This window comes from Lucilia sericata, unplaced genomic scaffold, assembly GCF_015586225.1.
Source record: "Lucilia sericata isolate MDLA Ls3-8-SP2 unplaced genomic scaffold, ASM1558622v1 Contig000027F_arrow, whole genome shotgun sequence".
In the NCBI taxonomy this organism is placed as follows: domain Eukaryota; kingdom Metazoa; phylum Arthropoda; class Insecta; order Diptera; family Calliphoridae; genus Lucilia; species Lucilia sericata.
In genome coordinates this window covers 554784-578860 of record NW_023994065.1, presented here as the reverse complement: position 1 = coordinate 578860, position 24077 = coordinate 554784, and the positions used below count along the sequence as shown (strand labels likewise).

Below are 24077 nucleotides of genomic sequence, written 5' to 3'. Positions count from 1 at the left end.
GTGCTAATGTTTTGACCAATGAAATTTTGAATAATATGAATATTTTTTAAAATTTTTTCTTTAATATACACTATCGGACAAAATAAAGTGCAAAAGTACTCATGCTATATTCTTTCATCGAAAAATCGGTTAAATGATTATTGAATATGGAAATTTTTTTCAAAATCATTTAGTTAATATACAACGCTACAATAATAACAATAAAACTAAATTATTGTAATTACAATTTTTCTGTAAAACTTCTAAAATAAAAGTAAATTCAATTTTTTTGTCGGACAAAATAAAGTGTAAATTTTATATATCATTATTTAAATTTCTTGTATATCAAAATTTGTTATCTATTTTGGTTCTGATTTGAATATCTGAATCTACTTAAGCCATTTTGGTAATTTTGTTCACCATTGTTATTCGCAATCGCCTTTCCTTCCCCTTGCTTTTCGCATATGATTATTTTCAAAAGAAATCCGTTTTTGATCACTATTTCATCGGAATTTTTTGATCAATTGTGGTCCAAAATTAATCTATTGGATTTAGGGCGGTGCTCTGAGCAACTTATTTAAATTTTCAGTGTTCTTTCCTACAGTAATGCTATTTTTTAACTTTATCCAGCGCTTAAGCTTATTATCTTTCCGAGATATAAAGTTGCCCAAGTCCATTTCGAAGGCACTGATCTTAAGATTTGACTGTAATATGCTCACATAGTGTTCACTAGAGCTTTTTGAATAAATTTCCCCTAGGTTCCCCACAGCTAACATTAAAAATTAAACACATACGAAGAGTCAACTGACCCATACGTTCAATCTTTCACCAACACATTTAAAAGCATGGAATTTTTTTTTCGGTTTTAGTATTTAATTTTGTATTTTTTACCTCAAATTTGCGTAGATAGTCAGATGAGTCCTAATTTGTACCGAAAATTTTAAAATGTCGACAATGAGTGTGAGTTAAACCCTTCAATATACAATATTTTAAAAACAATACCCCAGGTTTTAAACATTATGGTGGGGGGCTATCGGTATTGGTACATTATTCAACCTTAGGAGCGGGAATCTTAGTGAAGATGGAGTAAACAATAACAATTGAGCAATTCACGAGCGTATTTAATAATTTTTTTTTTAAATAAATGCCGTAAAAATGGATTTGGGACACTTAATACCTAATGCCTTAATGACCTACTCAGACCATCGCCCTAAATCCAATAGATTAATTTTTGACCACAATTGATAAAAATTCTGCTGAAATAGCGAACAAAAACGGATTTCATTTGAAAATAATCGTATGGGGGAAAGCAAGGGGAAGGGAAGGCGATTGCGAATAATAATGGTAAAAAAATTAAAAAAATGGCTTAAGTAGATCCAGATATTCAAATCAGAACCAAAATAGATAAAAAATTTTGATATACAAAAAATTTAAATAATGATATATAAAATTTACACTTTATTTTGTCCGACAAAAAGGTGAATTTACTTTAATTTTGGATGTTATACAGAAAAATTTTAGGTGGAATGATTTTGTTTTATTGTAATTTTTGTAGCATTGCATATAAACTAAATGAATTTTAAAAAATTCCATATTCAGTAATCATTTAACAGATTTTTCGCTGAAAGAATATAACATGAGTACTTTTGCACTTTATTTTGTCCGATAGTGTCATACAAATTTTTTGTTACAGTTTTTTAAAGACCTACCAAAACTATAAACAAAAAGTATAATATCTTTCAAATTTGCCTAATTTTTAATAACTGGAACTTTAAAGAAAACTTCAATAAGGGGGTGCTTTAGTTTTGGCCGATACTGTATAAACATTGAACGAAAATTTATAAAAAGAGGCTTCCTTGTACTTTTTGTTCTTTTAGTAATACTTTTTGAATTTTCTATAACATTGAACCTAAAAACATAAAATTGGACACACAGCTTCCTGAATGTATAAAAATTTGTATGAGAGGAATTTCTGGTTGAAAATTTAACATGCTTCATCCTTATTTAACTAAAATCTATAAAAAAGGACTTTCTCTTAAATCGTTCTCGAACTGATATTTTTTGAATTTCCTGTAATATTGAGACTAAAATCAATCATTATTGATTAAAAATTTATGAAATACAACCCTTTAGGCTGTGCGACAATTAATCAGTCAGTCAGTGAGTCAGTAACGTTAGAATTTTATATATATAGATTGAACCTAGGAACCTGTATGGAAATCTATGAAAGGGAACGTTTTGATATTGCAGATAATATAGATAGAATGTACAGATTCCCAATATTATCATCATACAACCCATTTTAATATTTAAATATATTCGTTTGAAATTGTAAATCCTTTAAACTTTAAAGTCCATAAGAGCTGATTGTAAAAATCGGAGTACGCAGAATTAAATGGAATCTAGTTTCACATGCATATCAACTTTTCTATGTGTGAAAGCTCTTTTCCAAATTGTTACAGGGTGTAATAAATAATACATGATAATAATTAAGGATAAATAATAAATAACAATAATAATAATAATAAATGTGAGTTGAATGTCCACAATTCACTAATAAACACTAGATTTATATAAACATAAATCCCGCTAGTAAAACTTGTATCAGGATGAAATTCTGCACAAATAACTTATATATAAACATAAATCCTACCAATAAATTTTATAGGGAAAAATTTTTGCCCTGGGCCCATATAAATCCTATTACGAAAAGCCTATAGTGGAAAGGGTACTATTTGTTTGTGCTGATGTTTGTAACACTCAAAATATTTGTCCTATACCCATGATAAATTATTCCAGACGGTTCAGAATCACTTTCCCATACAATTAAGCTATATCGCTCTGTGTATCCGTGCAAAACTTGTGCGCTAGCTACAGGTCGCAATTTTCAATATATATAATTTAATAAAATTTATTATTGAAAATAAATCGCATTTAATATTCGTAATTGGTATCAAGTGGTCGGCCGTGGTCGGTTTTTAATATTTAGTTTAGTTTCTTTCTTGTTTTTAATATTTTTAATATAAACTAATAATTATGACGATTTTAACATCTATTTCATAAAAAGCAAAAATAATATGCCTCTCAGAACTAATAAAATCATTTTGTGGACCAAAAATACTCTAAAAAATGTAAATTATTTTTCCCGTAATTAATTCAAAATTAGACCAATTTCATAAAAAATTATGGTATTTTTTTATAAATTATACTGATTTCAATCGCTCCAAAAAGATATTTGTTATTTTTCTCGCTTTCAGTACATTAATGAGAAGTATTCCTTCAGAGATTCTAAAAAGGCTGTTCCTCGGTACAATCTAATGAAAATTTTTGAAGGAATATCTCTCAAACGAAGCGTTTTAAGGTCTAAATACGAGAAAAATGAAAAACATTTTTTTGAAAAGTCTCAGTTCCCTACCTGCAATTAAAAGTCTTGATCTCAGTACAATATGTTGAAATTTTTTCTGAAATCTTTTCGAAATGGGTGTCAAAAATCCGTAATTTTGGGCTTATTGCCGGAAAAATAGTTAAAATTTTTGATAGTGTACTTCTTGTCCGCAAAACAATTTTTAGTGTATTATAAGGGGCATATATAGTGGCGGCCATTAGGTTAGCATATTTTGTATCTGTTAAATATAGCATAAAATGTTTCCTATAGTTCTTAACTTTTTTATAAATTCTTTTTTACGCGTAACACATGTCCTTCGAGGATCATGACACATTACATTTTGTTTCACCACTTTGCTCCATATAGATTTTTTTCCAAGGTACATCTACCACGAAAAAAATCTGGACATTAATTTAGCACAAAATAAACAAAATCATAAAAAAATAAAAATAAAACAAAACCGGTTAAATTTATCTAATTTCACTTAAAATTTTACATTTTGTAGAATAGTTGCACATTTTGACAATACCATTTCTTCTCCTGGACATAATCTTCACAAGAGCCCACTAAAAAGTTCATGACATAAATTTTAACTTTCAGGCCTTAAATTGGCAAAATTCTTGGAGATTTCTGTTTTCATTTGTTGCTCCATATCATTTTAAATGTTGTCTATTGGATCGAGAAATTATACTGGGCACTGCAAACATGTCAATTCCGCTCCCTTCCAAGCAGCTCCTCTCTGTACTTTTAACACATTTTGGGTCGTTGTAGAACAAAAAACGCCATTTAACTGAACTTTTGTCCTCTATTTTTTTTTTTTCTTAAGTATTTAAGAGCATATTTTGATAGTCATATTGATTCATTTGTACATCCACATTGCGCAACCGAATACGTCATATTTCACCCATTGTGTTTTATGATTGGTCTCACATCTCTTGTGAGACCAAAAACAATTTCTTTTATTTTGTCTCCGCAATCTACCTTGGAATCCCAATATAATCTTCCATCAATATCATCTTCACAACTGATGCAATGGTTGATGAAAATAGTAATGCTAATGTGAACAATATCATAAATAGTATCAATAACAATATTAACATTATAAAAACTATTGATGATAAGGAAGGTCACTCAAGCCCAATGTCAAAGAATGCTGGTGCTATACCAAAAAACAATCCAAATACATTGAGCTCGCATAAAACGGAACAGATCCAAACGGGAATGGACCGTTATGTCACTTATACAAAACGTAAGTCCAGCCCTAGGACTTCAAAATTGGAACCAAATCCAAAACAGGTGAAAACAAATTCGGTAAGTCAAAATCGTTTTGCACTCCTTGACAACGAAGAAAGTGAAAAAGTACATCCATGCCTTTAAAATACCACAAGCCGCCTCCCCTCTATTTGCGTGAACCTACCACAAATCTATTGGTTAATAAGTTGTCCCAACTTGCAGGCAAAGAAAATTTCCACGTAGTCTCTCTACGCAAGGGAAACATTCAGGAAACAAAAATACAGCCTTATTCAGAAAAGTCTTTTAGAACAATTTTGATTCTGAGAAAAGAAATTATTACACATATCAACTAAAAAGTGCAAAGGGTTTGGCAGTAGTCATCAAAGGTGTAGACAGCTCTGTACCAACTGATGACATTAAAAAGGCGCTAGAGACTGAAGGTTATGAAGTGAAGTCCATTCACAATATATTTAACAAGGACAAAATTCCTCAACCAATGTTTAGAGTTGAAATTACTTTTAACTCTTCACAATTGAAGAAAAAGGGTGATACTCATCCCATATATAGTTTAAGATATCTTCTTAACCGTAAAATAACTGTAGAGGAACCCATTAAGCGCAGAGGTCTTCCGCAATGCCTAAATTGCCAAGAGTTCGGTCAGATCAGAACTTTCTGCAAATTACCATCTGTTTGTGTGAGATGCGGAGACATCCATAAAAGCCAAGATTGTCCCCACCCAAAAACAGATAACAATAAAAGAAAATGCAGTAACTGTGGTCAAAATCACACAGAATTTGTTTTTGGAATGCTAACGGCCTTAGCCAACACAAGAATGAAGTAAAACAATTCCTGCTACTTCAGGAAATTGACGTACTACTCGTCTCTGAAACACACTTTACCCTAAAGAACTGTTCCAGAATTAACGGATACTACACTTACGATACAAAACATCCAAGTGGCAGAGCCTGTGGTGGAACAGCCATATTAGTGAGAAGAAATATTAGACATTTCCCAATGCCTGAATACAAAAAGGACCATATCCAGGCCACCTCTATAAATATACCTGATAGCAGAGTTACAATATCTTCAATATATTGTCCTTCTAGGTATAATATTAATCGAGAGCAGTTTTTCGATTACTTTAAAACTCTTGGACCAAGATTCATAGCAGCTGGTGATTATAATGCAAAACACACATTTTGGGGCTCTCGCCTCATTACTCCCAAAGGCAGACAATTGCTAGAAGCAATATCGCATAACAGACTAGATGCCATATCTAGTGGCCAACCTACCTATTGGCCTACAGACCTCAATAAGATTACCGATCTAATTGACTTTGCTGTAATCAAAAACATAAAACGAGAATTTATTTCAGTGATCCCTTCACTGGACCTCTCGTCAGACCACTCGCCTACAGTTTTAACGTTATTAGAAACCCCAAATAAATTGGAAAACTATTGTTCTTGTTTCCCTAACAAGAAGACGAACTGGTTAAAGTATAAAATGTATGTCAGCTCACACTTGCCACAAAACATTTCATTGAAAAATGACCATGAAATACAATCCGCTGTCGATATATTTACGGATATCTTACAAGTCACCTTGGGATACTACAAAAATTCGAAATGTCCTAGGAACATTGAGTCTCTAATTAAAGAAAAGAGAACACTCAGACGTCAATGGCAACAATCGCGATCTCCAAACATAAAGGTTAAACTTAAAGAAGAAGACTTCACATCGCGTTAAAAAATAATAAGGAATCTAATCTTAGAAATTATCTTAAAAACTTAGACCCGACTAAGAAAACAGAATATAGTCTCTGGAAAGCTGTTAAACATATGCAATGCCCTATTGCATATGAGTCACCCATACACCTCCAGAATGGTCAATGGGCAAAAAATACGTCAGAAAAACTTGAAACATTCGCCAATCACTTGGAGAATGTATTTACTGAAAATGATACAGATTCTTCTATTAGTGCTAACATTATAAATAATGTGGTTCCACGCCCAATAAAATTCCGGTTCTCTACCGTGAAGACGACAATCAAAGGTCTAAAGGCAGGAAAATCACCTGGTATAGATAAAATTACTACCACGATGATAAGTAACATGCCCAATTCAGCACTGAGAATTATTTTGTTCATCTTTGACTCGATGCTACGTATTGGATATTTCCCTACCTCATGGAAAGTATCCGAAATTGTTGTGATACCAAAATCGGGAAAAGATGTCACTCAAGTGACATCATACCGTCCCATTAGCCTGTTGTCTATATTCTCAAAACTTTTTGAAAAGTTATTGCTTGAAAGCCTTAACGATAATTGCATTATTCCTGACCATCAGTTTGGTTTCAGCACAGCACTATCTATCGAACAGGTACATCGAATAACTACTCTTATTCGGAAGACCTTCGAGAGCAAGCAATATTGCTCAGCATTATTCATAGATATTTCTCAAGCTTTCGATAAAGTCTGGCACGATGGACTAATACACAAAATTATCACTTTACTGCTAGAGTATTCAAAAACCGAAACCGGTTTTTTCTTGTTTGAAAACCGGCCGGTTTCGAATAGTTCATATTTTCGAATTATTCGACTGACCGGTTTTTTTTTTGGTGTCGGTTAACCGGTTTTTTTATGGATGAAATTTTCTTAAAATTTTGGGATAAAATAACAACTTTTATAAACATTTTGTGTTAATTTTTCTATCTAAATACTTTCGGTTTAGTTTTTATTTTCCTACTTTACTATTTGCTAATATTTTGTAACTTTTGTATAGATAATCTTAATTTTTTTAAAACAGTTAACATGATAGTTTAAAAATATAGTCCATTTGTCTAGTACAATTTAATATCTTCCTAATACATAGTTTAATTTTTGCTAATTTTACTTTTAGCTGAGAAATGTTTCATCTGATTTTGGATTTTCGGAAATATAGTCCAAAATGTGACTATATTTCCATATTCTTATGGTCTTATCATACAATTTTTAGGGGATTTCTATAAATAGTGAGTACCAAACACTCCATTTACATTTACCGATGCAAAAAAATATATTTTTTGTGGACGTCCTTTTACCCTAATTAATTTTCTCAGATGAAAAGTAGAAATATCCATTAAAATTTTTAAAAATATGAAATTCCTCGTGCCATTTACACATTTTTTAATCTTCATATAAAAATGTGAATTTTAAGGTATTAAGCTATTTCAATATTGTTAAAATTATAATTTTAAATATTTAAGCAAATTTATCTTTCTGTATACATTTAAAAAAGGCCTATGTTTAAGCGAGTTTTGTTGCGAGCTGCATTTTGGTAATTGCTCCTTTTAATGAATAATACTATTTTTAACAACGTTAGAATCTAATGCCAATTTTATACATCTTTGCTGGAAGATTCTAACGAGTAAACCGTTAACGGTACTTAAATATTGTTTGCTACCAAATTAAGTTCGTTTTTACACAGTCTTAAGATATTGATGTTGTCTACGACAAGCACTACGTGCACTTTATCTTTTATATAAAAACCTGCAAACCTTCTACGAGGTAATCTTTTGGTTTTTAATAAAAAGGAGATCTACGTCTCACAAAACTTGAAAACTTTATTTTGTTTTATTTTCATACAAAATCTTGGACAAATTGGATTGATGCCAAACATTTGGTCCTAGCGAACCGGATTCCTGAATTGAGTACTGGATTTTATTGGCATCTTTTGAAGTCCATCATCCTCAATAATACAGTCCACTGGCAATATATTTATTATTTATTTCTACGAAATAATTAAGGTACGTAAATATATTTTGTGAGCAAAAGTGAAGTGATAAAAAACTCGGTTGTTTTAACGCGCACACATACACAAAGTTCTTTTTGTATTTTTTCGTCATTTTTACTTTTAATATTTAATACAGTGCAATCTATCCCTTAATTAATTTTTTGGAAATTTTAATTTTTTTTGCTCCGACTGACAATAAATTAAAGTTATTTTTTTTTTTATTTTCAATAAATTAGTGTTTTTATATTTTCTTTTGTGCTTCATTTGTTTACAGATTTACATCTGTAAAATATAAAAACAAAATACATATACGGTTAATTCTTGTTCTTCCATTATATTGGTCACCCTACGGTCGGTCAGTTTAGCCATTGTCACGTTTGTTGCTTGACATTTAAAACTAATTATAATATTTTTTGTCGTGAATTAGTTCTGATTTTTAATTTCCTTACATTTTATTATTTTTTTTTAATATTAAACATGTCTGTTACGCCACTAAACGAATTTATTAGAGCATCGGATGCTCTTGTCACTTTCGGCGCGATGTTTAATGATTTAGGTGAGGAAATTCATAACGTTTATACATTAGAGATTCAGGGCGAGGAAATAAGACGATTGTGGGAGGAAGTTAGGACATCTTATACAGCTTGTCTAAAGTTTTTCGAAACTTCTGCCTCCAGTAAATCTAGTGATGTAGACGTGGCTGCTTCGAAGTATCAGACCACATATATGGCTTATTTTCAATGTTTAGGCTCTATTAATCAGAAAATGGACAAATTTAAACGTGATTCGAAGAATAGTAACTCTTCAGCGGTAAATTTAAATTGTGGCAATTCAGAACACAATCTGACTCTACCCCCTTGTGATGTCGACACATTCGGTGGGGATTATGTTTCTTGGCCTACTTTTCGAGATTTATTCACGGCAATTTATATAAATAGCTCGCGGCTTAGTAATATAGAACGTCTTTGCCATTTAATACGTAAAACCGAGGGTGAAGCTAAAGATATTGTGACAAAATATCCATTAATTAATGAAAGTTTTGACTTAGCCTGGCGCGATTTGAAAGAAACATATGAAAATACTCGTATGTTGGTACATAACCAACTCAAACTTTTATTTGGTCTTCCTTCCTTTGACAAGGAATCAATAACAGCCCTTAAAACTTTACAACGAGGAATTAATAGTTGCCTTACGGCTCTTTCTATTTATAAAATTCCTACTGAGAATTGGGACCCAATTATTATTTTCATATGTATTCAGCGTCTGCCTAGGTCAACTGTGATTTTATGGGAACAGGGCGTTAAGGACAAATCTGTGTTGTCTACTTGGCATGATTTTGATAACTTTCTGACGGAAAGAATTCAAACATTGCAATGTCTTCACGACCTTAAAGAGACCAACTCTACTGATGTGGAATCTTCAGTACATTCTTACGATGCTACTTCCTCAAAACCATCGTGTATATTGTGTCCAAACCAGTCCCATTTTTTGCGAAATTGTCGAAAGTTTAAAAATCTTTCAATAATGGAAAGAATTTCTACCGTAAACAAATATAATTACTGTTCTAATTGCCTTTCGAGGACACATAATGTCAGCAATTGTAAAGTTAATAGTAATTGTTTTATTTGCAATAATCGGCACCATTCTATGCTTCATATTCAGCATACAGAAATGCCTTCTGTTTCTACTGAACAGAATTCTGGTGCGGTTCTACGAACCACTAATTCGCCTCAAAATAATCAACCATCGACAACGTCGAATAATATTACGTCAAACCGTCAAGTATTTCATACTAGATATAATCAGTTCGTACTCTTAGGGACAGCGACTGTTAATATAAAACATAATAACAATAAGTATCAGGTCCGTGCTTTGATTGATCCGGGTTCGGAATGCTCGTTTATTACTGAGCGATTACGAAAAAGGTTTAACATTTCCTCGCGTTCTACGAATGTTGAAATTTCTGGTGTCAATAATACTGCATCAGTAGTTTCAAGAAATATTTGTTCTTTGAAAATCGGATCTAACTTCGATTCTTCCGTAGAACTAAATATAAATGCATTTGTTTTACCAGAAATATCGACAAATTTGCCTACGACTTCCGTCAACGCCAACATTCAAAAATTATTGCCAAATCTTCGTTTGGCGGATTTTAATCCTTTTGATAGCCGACCTATTGATATCCTTATTGGCGCTGATCTATACCCTTGGATTGTTTTACCGGATATACAACGAAACTTATTAGGGTCGTTATTAGCACAAAAGACGATTTTTGGCTGGATTCTGACAGGTCCAGTTAATCCTAATCAATTTAATTCAGTTTTTAACTTTCCGGAATATTCGACTTGGTCGCATAGGAATTGAAATACTTTTATCGAAAAATTTACTTCATTATCACTAAATAAGCTCACTAAAATATGTTTACGTTTTGCCTAATATTTAAGTATTTAGTTTATACAGTTGATGGATCTGTCATAAAACCAACCATGATTCATTCGGCTTAAGATATTGCAAATGAATTATTATATTTTCATTAGTTTCATTCGGCTTAAGATATTGCGAATGAATTATTATATTAACATTTGTTACATTCTGCTTAAGATATTGCAAATTAATTAATTGTTACAATATGCTTGAGATATTGCAAGGTGGCCGGCAATGTTTAAGCGAGTTTTGTTGCGAGCTGCATTTTGGTAATTGCTCCTTTTAATGAATAATACTATTTTTAACAACGTTAGAATCTAATGCCAATTTTATACATCTTTGCTGGAAGATTCTAACGAGTAAACCGTTAACGGTACTTAAATATTGTTTGCTACCAAATTAAGTTCGTTTTTACACAGTCTTAAGATATTGATGTTGTCTACGACAAGCACTACGTGCACTTTATCTTTTATATAAAAACCTGCAAACCTTCTACGAGGTAATCTTTTGGTTTTTAATAAAAAGGAGATCTACGTCTCACAAAACTTGAAAACTTTATTTTGTTTTATTTTCATACAAAATCTTGGACAAATTGGATTGATGCCAAACAGCCTATATGTTATTTTCGGAAAATTTATATATCATTTTTGCAGAAAAAAATACCATAAATAAAAAAATCGGTACCGGTTTTTGTACCCTTCACCACTTTAGTGTGGAGGGTATATTGGGTTTGTGCTGATGTTTGTAACGCACAATAATATTGGTTCTATACCCACTGTTTAAGTACAAATCGATTATTTGCGGTATTTTTCCTCTAAGTGTAAATCCTAATGATTTACTACTTTAGTTTACATCTTTGATGGAAAACTATTATTAATTCAACGAGTAAACCGCTAACTGTATTTAAACTTTGTTAGCCTCCATACTTAGAAATAAGTAGTTGTTTATCACTCGTCATATAGAAGCCTTAAAGAGCACTTCTTGTTGTGCATACATGCTTAAGGTAATATATAAATAAAGGAAGACAAATCTTCTCCTTTTATAAAACTAATAATTCTTTGTGTTTTATTCTTTTTGTGCATTTACACTGAACCAAATCGGATTGACCCCGAAACACCCACCTTAAAGTATACCAATCGGCTGAAATTTGGCACATGATCTTCTATTGTTCCAGGGACGAAACCTATTGAAAATGGTTAAGATCGGTCCATTATTTCACCTAGCCCCCATACAACTGAACCCCTGAATAGGGCTTGTAAACCTTGTAATCAAACTACAGGTCGCAATTTTGAAGATAATGCAATGACATTTAGCACATAATCTTCTATGGTATCGGAAATAAAGCCTATTGAAAATGGTTAACATCGGTCCATTATTTCACCTAGCACCCATACAACTGAACCCGACGAATAGGGATTTTAAGTTCATAATTGTGTTTAATGTACTCGACAAAAAACTAAAAACCAAGTTCTATACTAGCCTTGATGACCCTCATGAATTTTTTAATTATAGGGTCTCATTTGACCATAGCCCCTATTCAAAGCCCCTTCAAAATTCGGCTTAAATGTCCACAATTTTATTCAACAATAAATGGCTTAAGTATAATTCAAGGCAAGTTACAATTCAACTTAAATGCTTTATTATGAAAACTAAATCACATTTTATTTTTGTAACAGGTGTATGGTATTATATGGTCGGCCTCGGCCGACTATAATTTCTTACTTGTTACACTTAAAACCGTATTCGAAACCGGTTTTTTAGAAAATGCAATTTTTCGAATTATTCGAAAACCGGTTTTTGAAACAACCCGCTTTTTTGAATACTCTAATTACTACCTGCGAATGTTCACAAACTGCTTAAAAATTACATATATGAAAGATCTTTTCAAATCAAATCTAAAGATGTGATCTCTTCACGTCGAAAAATATCTGCTGGAGTACCCCAGGGAAGTATTCTAGGACCGTTCCTTTATATTTTATATACTGCAGATATGCCAACGAGCGCACTGACTCACACATCTACATTAGCGGATGATACCGCTTTTGTAAGCATACATGATAACCCTTCAATAGCTTCTGAACAACTTCAGCTTCACATCGGCGAATTGGAAAAGTGGCTGGACAAATGGAAAATAAAGGTCAATGCAACAAAATGTTCTCACGTTACATTTACTTTAAGACGAGAAAATTGTCCTCCCGTACAGATAAACAATATAAAAATTCCTGAACAAAGCCATGTGAGATATCTTGGTATCCACCTAGATCGCCGCTTAACATGGACTCACCACATTGAAGCCAAGGTTACACAAATAAAAGTAAAGTCCGCTCAAATGTACTGGCTAATTGGACCACGGTCAGCTCTATACTTGGATTACAAAGGGCTTTTGTACAAAACAGTTATAAAACCGATATGGCTATACGGCATTCAACTGTGGGGAACAGCCTCCTCATCTAATGTTGAAAAATTACAAAGAAAGCAGTCAGCACTGTTAAGGTCAATAACAGGTGCCCCGTGGTACATTCGCAATAGTAATATTCATAGGGATCTCAATGTCTCCATAATACGCGAGGAGATCAAATTCTCTTGTTTAACCTACTTGTCGAAACTAATGGATCACCCAAATCCCCTTGCCAGGGAGTTGCTGTCATTTGAGGGTCATAGACGACTTAGAAGAACGGAAACATTGGATTTTGCCAGATAATCAAAATTATCGAGAACTTTGGTTGAAATTGCATCGGCAATAACAACGTTAGTTATAATTTACGTTAAGATTTTAATACTTATTGTAAATTTCTATATAAGAAAGATTCAATAAAGAATAAATAAAATGAAAAAAGTCGACTGACACTTATTAAATTCCCTACTCTAAAAAGTAGAATATGCTTGAACATTTCATTCATTGTTAATTTATTGAATGGTATAACAAATTCGGAACTCATACTTCGAAAAATCGAATTCATAATTCCAAATCGTCCAACAAGAAATTATATTCCTCTAAAAATCCAATATTTCCGTAGAAACTAAGTCAACTTTGACCCGATGCGAAGTATGTGTTTTAAATTTAATAATCTGTATGATTTTATTGACTTTTCGACTAATTCTAGTGTCATAAAAAGGAGTATCCTGCAGCGTTTAAATCAATAGCTAAATTTGGATTTCCAGTTATATTATTTAATTTGTAATAATAGAATATATCGTCATATGAAATCCAAAAAGCCCTAAGTTACATTGAACAAATTTTTCAGGAGAAGCAAAGAACCGTCTAAAATGATAAATAAACATAAAATGTGCAACATTTTCTCAAGTTAAGCTTATTTCTTATTGATAAATTATTATTTGAAGAAAAATGTTCGGTTTTTGTTTTACTTACGCCCTTGAGAATTTGTTTTTTTCTGAAACCCAAAAGGGCGTAAGTTACATTAAAAAATAGTAAGTTTTAACATTTTCAACATTTTCAAATTTTCAACAATTCAAATCAGTTTTTGTTGGTCAAATAGGCCGAAACATGGAAGGCATAAGGATTTTTTGTTTTCATAAAGATTTTCGGATATTGGAATTTTTCTTTAAAAAAATTCTAAAACTGTTAAAATAATCTCTAAATTAAAATGATTCGCTAAAAGTGCTATTTTTGTTTTATTTGATGCCAACTTATAACATTTCACAGTTTCGAAGTTAAAAATTCACAAAAATTTTAAAATTTTCATGAATTTTAATGTAATTTTAGAATTTCTTTGATACCCAGCAAAAAAATTTTGAAGTTGTTAAAGAAGAAGGGATATTTTCATGATTTCTTTAGTAAGTATTCTATTTAATGCGTTTTAAATACATGCCTAAATTCTAATAAATTTGTCATCAGTGAAGGCATGAAAAATGCACCCAAATTCACTCATGTAACTCCACTATAGGAATTGTAATATTTTACTGTAATTTGGTATTCTCTTAGGAGATTTAACGAAAACGTGCATTTCATACAATAAAGATTAAAAATGACATTAATTTTTTTATTAGATTTTTGTTAAAATTAGTAATATTAAGTCCATTAAAATTAGTAATATTAAGTCCATTAATAAGAGAAGGAAAAAACCAAGACTGCTTAACGGATTTTAAAACACAATGGGTATTTTTCCTCTGCATGAATTTAAATCCAATCAAAATCAGTTAGTTATGTTTTATCTTATTCTATTTTTGTCAATATCACTCAAAAAAATTATTTAAATATTGATAATTAAATCGAAGTACCATTAATGCATTTTTAAATAAATATAGTGCACCAATGAAAATTCGCTTGAGAATCATCGAATATTCATTGGTTATAAGAACTCATTTAAATGACGAACTATTTTTGCAAATACGAACCCATGCATGCCAATGACACGCTAATGTTAAAATCATGCATGTTTCCCCTAAATATGAACCAGTTCATTATCAGTTCAACCCATGCATTTACTACTTCTTTTGCACGTCTTTTTTTGCTGGGTAGGGACGTTGATTTTAATTGTAGGAGTGTTAAATTAAGCAGGAACATGTATTTTGATACGGTGCAACGTTAAAATCTTATTAAGCTCCGCTTTATTTACAACTTTGTTGGAAGATTCTAACGAGTAAACCGTTAACGGTACCTAAACATTGTTTGCCACCAATTTACGTTTTGTAAATTAAAAAACACTTCTTTTCTGATCGTCAACATAAGCACTACGTGCTCTTGGCGTTATTACTTCTACGAGGTAAAATAATAATAATAAGTAAATACATGAGATATACGTCTCATTAAATTTGCAAATATTTTGTTTTATTTTCATAAAATCTTGGGAAATTGTGGTGGAGCTAAACATTTGGTCCTAGCGAACCGGATTTTTGTGTATCATATACGGATTTTTGGCATCTGCACTCCATCATCCCTTGGAAAACATACAGTCCACCGAAGATATATTTATTATTAATTTTTACGAAATTTCTACGAAATAAGGTACGTAAATATATTTCAATTGTGAGCAAGTGATAAAAAATTCTATAGTTATTTCGCGAACACACACACATATTTTTTGTGATTTTTCAATTGGTTTAACTTGTTGTATTTGTGGATATTTTGCACTAATTTTAACTTTAATTTATATCAAAAAATATTTAAATTCTTCTGATCCTACGGACAATAATTTAAAGCGATATTGTTGATCTTATTTTATTATAAATTAGTGTTTCATTACATTTTCTTTTGTGCGTTTGTTTGTTTACAGATTTACATCTGTAAATTCTACCAACAAAATACATTACGGTGTATTCTTGTTCTTCCCTTATATTGGGTACCCTACGGTCGGTCAGTTTGACTATTATCAAGTTTGTTGATATAAATTTTGTAGTCAATTCGTAGTTTAATATCGAGTTATTAATTCATCTATTTTTATTACAATTTATAAATATTAAAAATGTCGGTCACGTCACTAAATGCGTTTATTAGAGCATCGGATGCTCTCGTTGCATACCGCGTGAGGTTTGATAATTTAGATGATGAATTGCATGACGTTTTTAAGTTGGAGATTCGGAAACGGGAGTTAGAAAGACTTTGGGACAAAGTTAATTCGACGTACGAAGTATGTCTTAACACTCTAGAGTCTAGTGAATTTAAAGTGGTAGCGGAAAAATATCAAGCCACATCTTATGAATATATTGAATGTGGAGGATCTATTTCTAACAAAATAAGAACATTGGAATCCGCTTCAAAAACTAATGAACCTCCAACAGCGAATTTGAATTCCGATAATTCGGAGCATAATCTGACGCTCCCTCCATGCGATATCCACTCTTTCGTAGGGGATTATGTTTCTTGGCCCGCTTTTAGGGATTTATTTACCGCAATTTACATTAATAGCTCGCGGCTTAGCAATATTTTTTTTATTTTTTTATTTATTTATGGTTATGGCCATATATGATTGCTTAGACTAACAATTAATAATTATTATTAATTTTAATTAAAGAAATTCTAGAAAGATGGGAACAAAGAGATTAAAGATAGTATGGAAAGATTAGATAGTATGGAAAGAATAGAATACAGGGAAAGAATTTATAATAAAATGGAATAGAGAGTTCCTTGAACTTATACACCAGAGACTTCAATTAGGCGATTTAGGATGATCTTTTTAAATTTAGATACAGAGTATAGAATATATAGAATATAGAACGCCTTTGCCATTTAATACGGAAAACCGAGGGTGAAGCTAAAACAATCGTTTCAAGATATCCATTAAATAATAATAGTTTTGAGTTAGCCTCGCGCGATTTAAGGAATGCATATGAGAATCCTCGTATGTTGGTGCATAACCAACTAAAGCTTTTATTTAGTCTTCCTGCCTTCGACAAGGAGTCGATCACAGCACTCAAAACCTTACAGAGCGGAATCGATAGTTTTCTTACGGCACTTTCTATTTATAATGTGCCTACAGATAATTGGGACCCAATTATCGTGTTTATGTGTATTCAACGTCTACCTAGTTCAACAATTATTTTATGGGAACAGGACAAATTAAGTTTATCTTCATGGAAAGATTTAGATAATTTTCTGAAGGAAAGAATTCTGACTTTGCAATGTCTTCAAGAAATTAAAGGTACAAACTCCACTAATATGGAATCTTCATTGCAATCTCACAATTCTTCCGTTAAAATTTCTTGTATTTTATGTCCTAATCAGTCCCACTACTTGCGAAATTGTCGTCGTTTTAAAAGTCTTTCAATATCTGATAGAATTTCAACAGTGAATGAGCATAACTTCTGCACTAATTGTCTTTCGAAGACACATACTGCCAGAAGTTGCAAAATAAATAATAATTGTTATATATGCAATAATCGACATCACTCGATGCTTCATTTACAACATTTAGAAAATTCTGTGGTTGAAAGACCTACTGTTTCTACGGAACAGAACACTGGTGCGGTTCTACGACCTACTAACTCCCACTACCAACATTCATATACGTCCAATAATGTAACGTCCACTTCACAAGTATTTCATACTAGTCAAAACCAGTCTGTTCTATTAGGGACAGCTACGGTAAATATAATTCATAATAACAATAAGTATCAGGTCCGCAATATAATTGAACACTATATTGCACATCCTACCTATAGATCTGCACACAATGGCCATATCTGCTTGCAGCGCAGCGAGGCTTAACTCAGCCGGAAGTTGGAGATCAAGAACATATGGACACGCTAAGATTCTAAGCTTATTACCTCCAATCTTGAACCAACCATCCGACTATATTACCCCACACACGGACTTTGAAAGGACTTTCAAAGTCAGAGTTCCTTCCAGGAGCGAGTGGTGTAGGGGTAACCTACCGAACGAATATACCACCAGAATCTATACCGATGGTTCTAAGATGAACTGCGGTGTCGGTTCTGGTGTCTTCTGTGAAGAAGCTGGGGTAAGTATATCTCACCGCCTTCCCAACAACTGTAGTGTCTTTCAGGCTGAAATATTTGCAATAATATCAGCTTGTAGAATACTACATGACCTCAATATTCATGGCAACATAGGAATTTTTGTCGATAGTCAAGCGGCACTTCTCTCTCTAAAATACTATACTACCTCTTCCCTATTAGTCAGACATTGCAAGAAGGATCTGTCAAGGCTGGGTCGCCTGTCTGACATTACCCTTATTTGGGTCCCTGCGCATAGGGACTATCAAGGCAATGAACGGGCAGATGATCTTGCCAGAACGGGATCTGCTCTTGATATCTCCAACGCCGTTTCAGTAGCAACTCCGTTAAGTTTTATCAAGAGTAGCATCTTCAGATTCTTTCTTCAGAAGGCTGAAAATAGGTGGATTAATCTGGACACATGCAAAGGGGCCAAGCAAATGTGGTCTTCCTTTAATGAAAAACGCACTAGACACCTCATAAACCGGAGTAGACGGGATATATCGAGGTTGATAGCTGTAATAACAGGACACTGGGTGCTAGGCAGACATGCAAGTCGGCTTGGGCTCCACTTCAATGAAAACTGTCGCAGTTGCAAAGAAAGGGAAAAGGAAGAAACGGTCTTCCATCTTCTCCGCGAATGCCCTGCTCTAGCTGTTAATAGAAATCGTTTTCTAGGCAGCTACTTCATATCCAGCCTGGATGAGATATCTGGAGTCAAGCTCAATGACATCCTGCGATTTCTCACGGCTACAGGCTGGATCTAACACTATACAACAAGACATCTGACGAGTGGTGTGGTCCGTTCAAAACGGAGTCTCTTAGACTCTACTTGACTGTTTGCGTGCAGTGAACTACCACGTTAACCAACCAACCAATCAGGTCCGCGCTTTAATTGATTCGGGTTCGGAGTGCTCTTACATTTCTGAACGATTACGGAAAAGGTTAAAACTTCCCACGCAATAATGTAGTTATGGGAGTTTCTAAATATTGTCCTGTGGAAATTGGTTCCGATTTTGACTCTTCAGCAAACCTTAGTACAAACGCATTTGTTTTACCAAAAATTCCGGGAAATTTGCCTTCAACTTCCGTAAATGTCGATATTAAAAAGTTATTGCCAAATCTTCGTTTGGCGGATTCAAATCTGTAGATGTTCTTATTGGTGCGGATTTATATCATCGTATAATTTTACCGGAAGTACAGCAAAATATATTAGGGTCATTATTGGCACAAAAAACTGTATTTGGCTGGATTCTGACAGGACCAGCCAATCCTAGGGACTTTGAATCACATATCGCAATTTTACAATACACTACGAGGTCTAACGCTTCTTAACGTTTGTTTGAATATCACTTAAAATGCTCACAAGAATATATTTACGTCTACTTTAATATACATACTAAATTTAAATACACCACTTTGTGGTTGGGTCATTTATGACCATGCCCCTCCTTTAGGGGGCCCAGTTCATGGTCTGCTTAAAACCATTCTCCATTTGAGAGCAGTATGTAGTCTGCGTAAAACTACATCCCATAGGCCTTGTCCTATGGGAACCCTTTTTCTACGAACCCAGTTCATGGTCTGCTTTAAAACCATTTTCCCTTTGAGAGCAGTATGTAGTCTGCGGAAAACTACATCCCATAGGCTTTGTTCTATGGGAACCATTATTTTACCAGCCCAGTTTGGTGTGATACCTTTGATCACTTGTTTTATCAAAAAAAAAAAAAATAACAATAATAATTCTATAGATATAGATCTCAATGTTAATTGCAACATTCTTTAGTGTTGCAAGGTGTCCGGCAATGTTCAAGTTCGATTTATGGTTTACACTTGTTTTGATAGCATATGCAAATACTATTTTTTGCAACGTTAAAATCTTATTAAGCTCCGCTTTATTTACAACTTTGTTGGAAGATTCTAACGAGTAAACCGTTAACGGTACCTAAATATTGTTTGCCACCAATTTACGTTTTGTAAATTAAAAAACACTTCTTTTCTGATCGTCAACATAAGCACTACGTGCTCTTGGCGTTATTACTTCTACGAGGTAAAATAATAATAATAAATAAATACATGAGATCTACGTCTCATTAAATTTGCAAATATTTTTTTTTATTTTCATAAAATCTTGGAAAATTGTAGTGGAGTTGAACATTTGGAGTACAGCTTAAATACATTTTTTCATAAAATTTGATATTATTAAACTTCAACTAGACTCCTCCAATCATGGAGATACTGTTAAAGTGTTCCTGAGAAATCATATTACAATGGAGGAAATTTGATGATATTCATTAAATTTCCTTGGCGTGCTGTAATCCCGATATAGATGTTGGTTGCAGAAATGGATCCGTAAGACAATCAAAAGAATATTAAATACTTTAGTAAAAATCGGAGGACAAAGGTTCAGTTAAATAGCGTTTCTTGGTCAATAACGACCATAAATATGCTAAAAGTGCAAAGATGAATTTCTTGGAAGCGAGCGGGATTGACATGCTTGCAGTGCCCAGTATAATTTCTCGATACCAATTCAATAGAGAACATTTAAAATGATATGGAGCAATAAATAACAGCATAAATCCCCATTAATTTTGCCAATTTAAGGCCTAAAAGTTAAAATATATGCTATGAAATTTGTTCTGGAGAAGATTATGTCCAGGAGAAGGAATGATATTATCAAAATGTTCAAATATTCTACAAAATATGAAATTTAAAATGAAATTAAATACATTTAGCTGATTGTTTTGTTTTATTTTAAATTTATTAATGATTTTTTTATTTTGTGCTAAATTAATGTCCAGATTTTTTTTGGGATAGATGTACCTTGGAAAGAAAATAATTTATATGGAACAAAGTAGTGGAACAAAACGTAAAGTGTCGTGATCCTCGAACATATATAAAAAATTTTAAAAAATTCTGAAATGGACTAAACCAAGTGCCAAACTATTTTTTAAATATTTTTCTGTATTATCTAAAACTTACGACAATTTTGACACCTACATACAGTGTCTCACATAAGTATTCGAATTTGGTTGTACTTTGAAAAGAAACATAATTTAATAATATTTTTGTGTGTGAAATGAATAATTAAATTTTGTATATTGTCTAGAGAGTCCTAAGGTATAATATCACACTCTTTAAAATTTGGAAAAATTACATTTACCTCAATTGATTTAACTTTTTTTAAAAAAGTCCATAAAATTGCCTCACAAAAGTATTCGAATTTTTCCTATATTTCATATTTGACCATATTATACGAAACACAAAAATTATAATTGAGTGTTTTTTTGCTTAAAATTGTGTTAACGGCTTACAATCAACCGAAATTATATATTTTTGGCCCATTTGTTCCACAATTTTGGAGCATTTGTACCATCTTTTCATGTAATATCATTAAAATGGCGATTTTTTTTTACCATATTTGCAATTTTTTCCTTTTTTTTAAGAAATAAAACCAAACTTTAATATTGGGATTTAATAGACGCCTTGAGGTATGTTAAAATAATAATTTTTGTTATAAGGATATGTACTTAAAAGTTCCAAGATGTATTTTTGGTATCGTTCTTCTGTTTCTAATTGAATTGTATGGTTCTTAAGTCCCTTTTCGTATCACTAGGGTCGATATTTTCCGACAAAGTTGGCTAGTATACATTCATGTACATATTATCACTAATATATTTTAAATGTTCAATACATTATATCGGTATACAATTCCAAAACATGTCTTTACAAAACGTCATCCTATACAGTAGATTTCGGTTTTTACTATTCGCAACTTTCACGCTTATGTTGCCCATTACAATAACACTGTAAGTCCAAAATTTTGGGTTTATTTTGATCATAGTAATCAATATTTAAACAGATATCGATATTTTTGAGTTATACCATAATGATATAGTGGCTTGCAGTCTTGAGGTCATTGGTATATAAAAATAATGATTCTACCATATTGAATGGTGTTTCTTTGAGGCATGTTTTGGAGTTGTACACTTCCACAATACATTGAAAACTTAAAATATATAAAAGCTGACATCTAAAAGAATATATACAAGAAAACATTCCCTGAAAATTTTTGACCCTAGTATTATGAAAATGGACTTAAGTTCCAATATATTGAATTAGCGACAGAATAATGATATCAATAATATATCTTGGATCGTTTAAATACAGATTCTTGTAACAAAAAATATTTTTTTTAGATACTCCAAGGGGTCTATTAAATCCCAATATCAAATTTTGGTTTTATCTCTGGAAAAAAAAAGAGAAAATTTTAAAAATATTGCCAAAAATCGCCATTTTAATGATATTACATAAAAAGAGGGTACAAATCCCCAAAAATTTTGGACCAAATGGGCCAAAATATATCATTTCGGTTGATAGTAACCCCTTAAAACAATTTAAAGCATAAAAACCATTCGATTCTAAAATTTGTGTTTCGTATAATATGATCAAATATGAAATACAGGAAAAATTCGTATACTTTTGTGAAGTAATATTATGGACTTTTTTAAAAAAAGCTAATTTAATTTAAGTAAATGTAAATTTTTCAAGTTTTAAAAAGCGTGATATCAAACCTAAGGACTGTCTAGACAATATATCAAATTAATTTATTTTTTTTGCACACAAAATATGTTATTAAATTTGGTTTCATTTCATAGTTTACCTAAATTCGAATACTTATGAGAGAATACTTATATCGATAAAAAGCGAAAATAATATGCCTCTACAACCCACTAAAAAACAAGCAAGAATACTCTACAAAAATTTTAGGATTTTCTCGTAATCAGCTCAAAATGACGGAATTTTTGAGACCCATTTCGAAAAGACCCAATCGAAGATATTTTATTTAATACACATCGATTGAGAGGCATTGCTACATGAATTTCTTGAAAAGGCTATTCCTCGGAACACTCTAAGTATGTATGTACCTATATAATGTATAATTAAAATGATTGTTTTTTATATATTGTAGGATTACTAATTTTTTCTCAATTGTTTAGTTGATAATTTTAATGTTTTATTAAATCTTACCTTTATATATTACACTTGCAGTTCATAAACTTCAAAAACAAAAAACATACTACTTTTAACACGATTTTTAGAATAATTTTAATTTTTTCCGCACTTTTTGTTTTTTATACACCACTGTACTGTCTTTAAAATCATTATTATTCTTCGTAGTAAAATCACATTTTAACATTTTAACTAGAACACTTTTTTCCTTTTTGTTGTGGGAAAGGAATAGAAAATATTTTTTATATACGAAACAAATATTAAATGTTTTTGGACAGTCTTACCTTTTTCTACGATTTTTAATTCGGCAGATACCGGCCAAAAACGATTTTAGAATCTTCTCAATATGAATGCAATATTTCCATTAAGAGCAAACTTTGTAATTGGTAACTTGCAGTTTTAATAAACTAATCCACGTAGTAGCAACAAAAAATTTCCAATTTTTTGGGAAATATTAATTGGCAAAAAAACATCGACGAATGAAATATGGCTGCTGAATGGGGTTGCCGTATTTCTCCAGCGTTAAAAAACAATCTGAAACCAAAATTAGCAAACTTTGTTTAGCGCAAGGCGAATTCAGATAAGGTGGTGGCAGTTCTGTTACCCATGCCTATATTAGGCAAATATTTATCACGACACTTGACAAAACGTCGTCAGAAAAATTGTCAGTTTTTTGTTTATGTTAATGCATAAATGCTGATTTTATCACGACAACTCACAGATAATTTTATTGTAATAATGCCATATTTTTTAAAAACAATTAAAACTAAATGCAAATTTCGTAAATAAACACTGATTTCACAAAAACTTATGTTAAAAATCAATTTTAATTGCACAAAAACAAAATTCTAAACATATTTTAC

The 24077-nt window shown here is 31.9% G+C and overlaps 1 protein-coding gene across 3 annotated transcripts in view; it reads right to left on the bottom strand.

Moving 5' to 3' along the window:
• Positions 1 to 23754, bottom strand: part of LOC119610268 (zinc finger CCCH domain-containing protein 18) — a 135798-nt gene extending 112044 nt beyond the window's left edge. For 2 of the 3 annotated variants that reach the window (XM_037965412.1, XM_037965422.1), the window contains exon 1: positions 23499 to 23754. The gene's annotated coding sequence lies outside the window, so the exon portion shown is untranslated. Of the gene's footprint in view, positions 1 to 23232; positions 23423 to 23498 lie in introns of all 3 variants that reach the window. The other variant, XM_037965420.1, reaches the window with a different exon arrangement.
• Between the last annotated feature and the right edge of the window lie 323 nt (positions 23755 to 24077).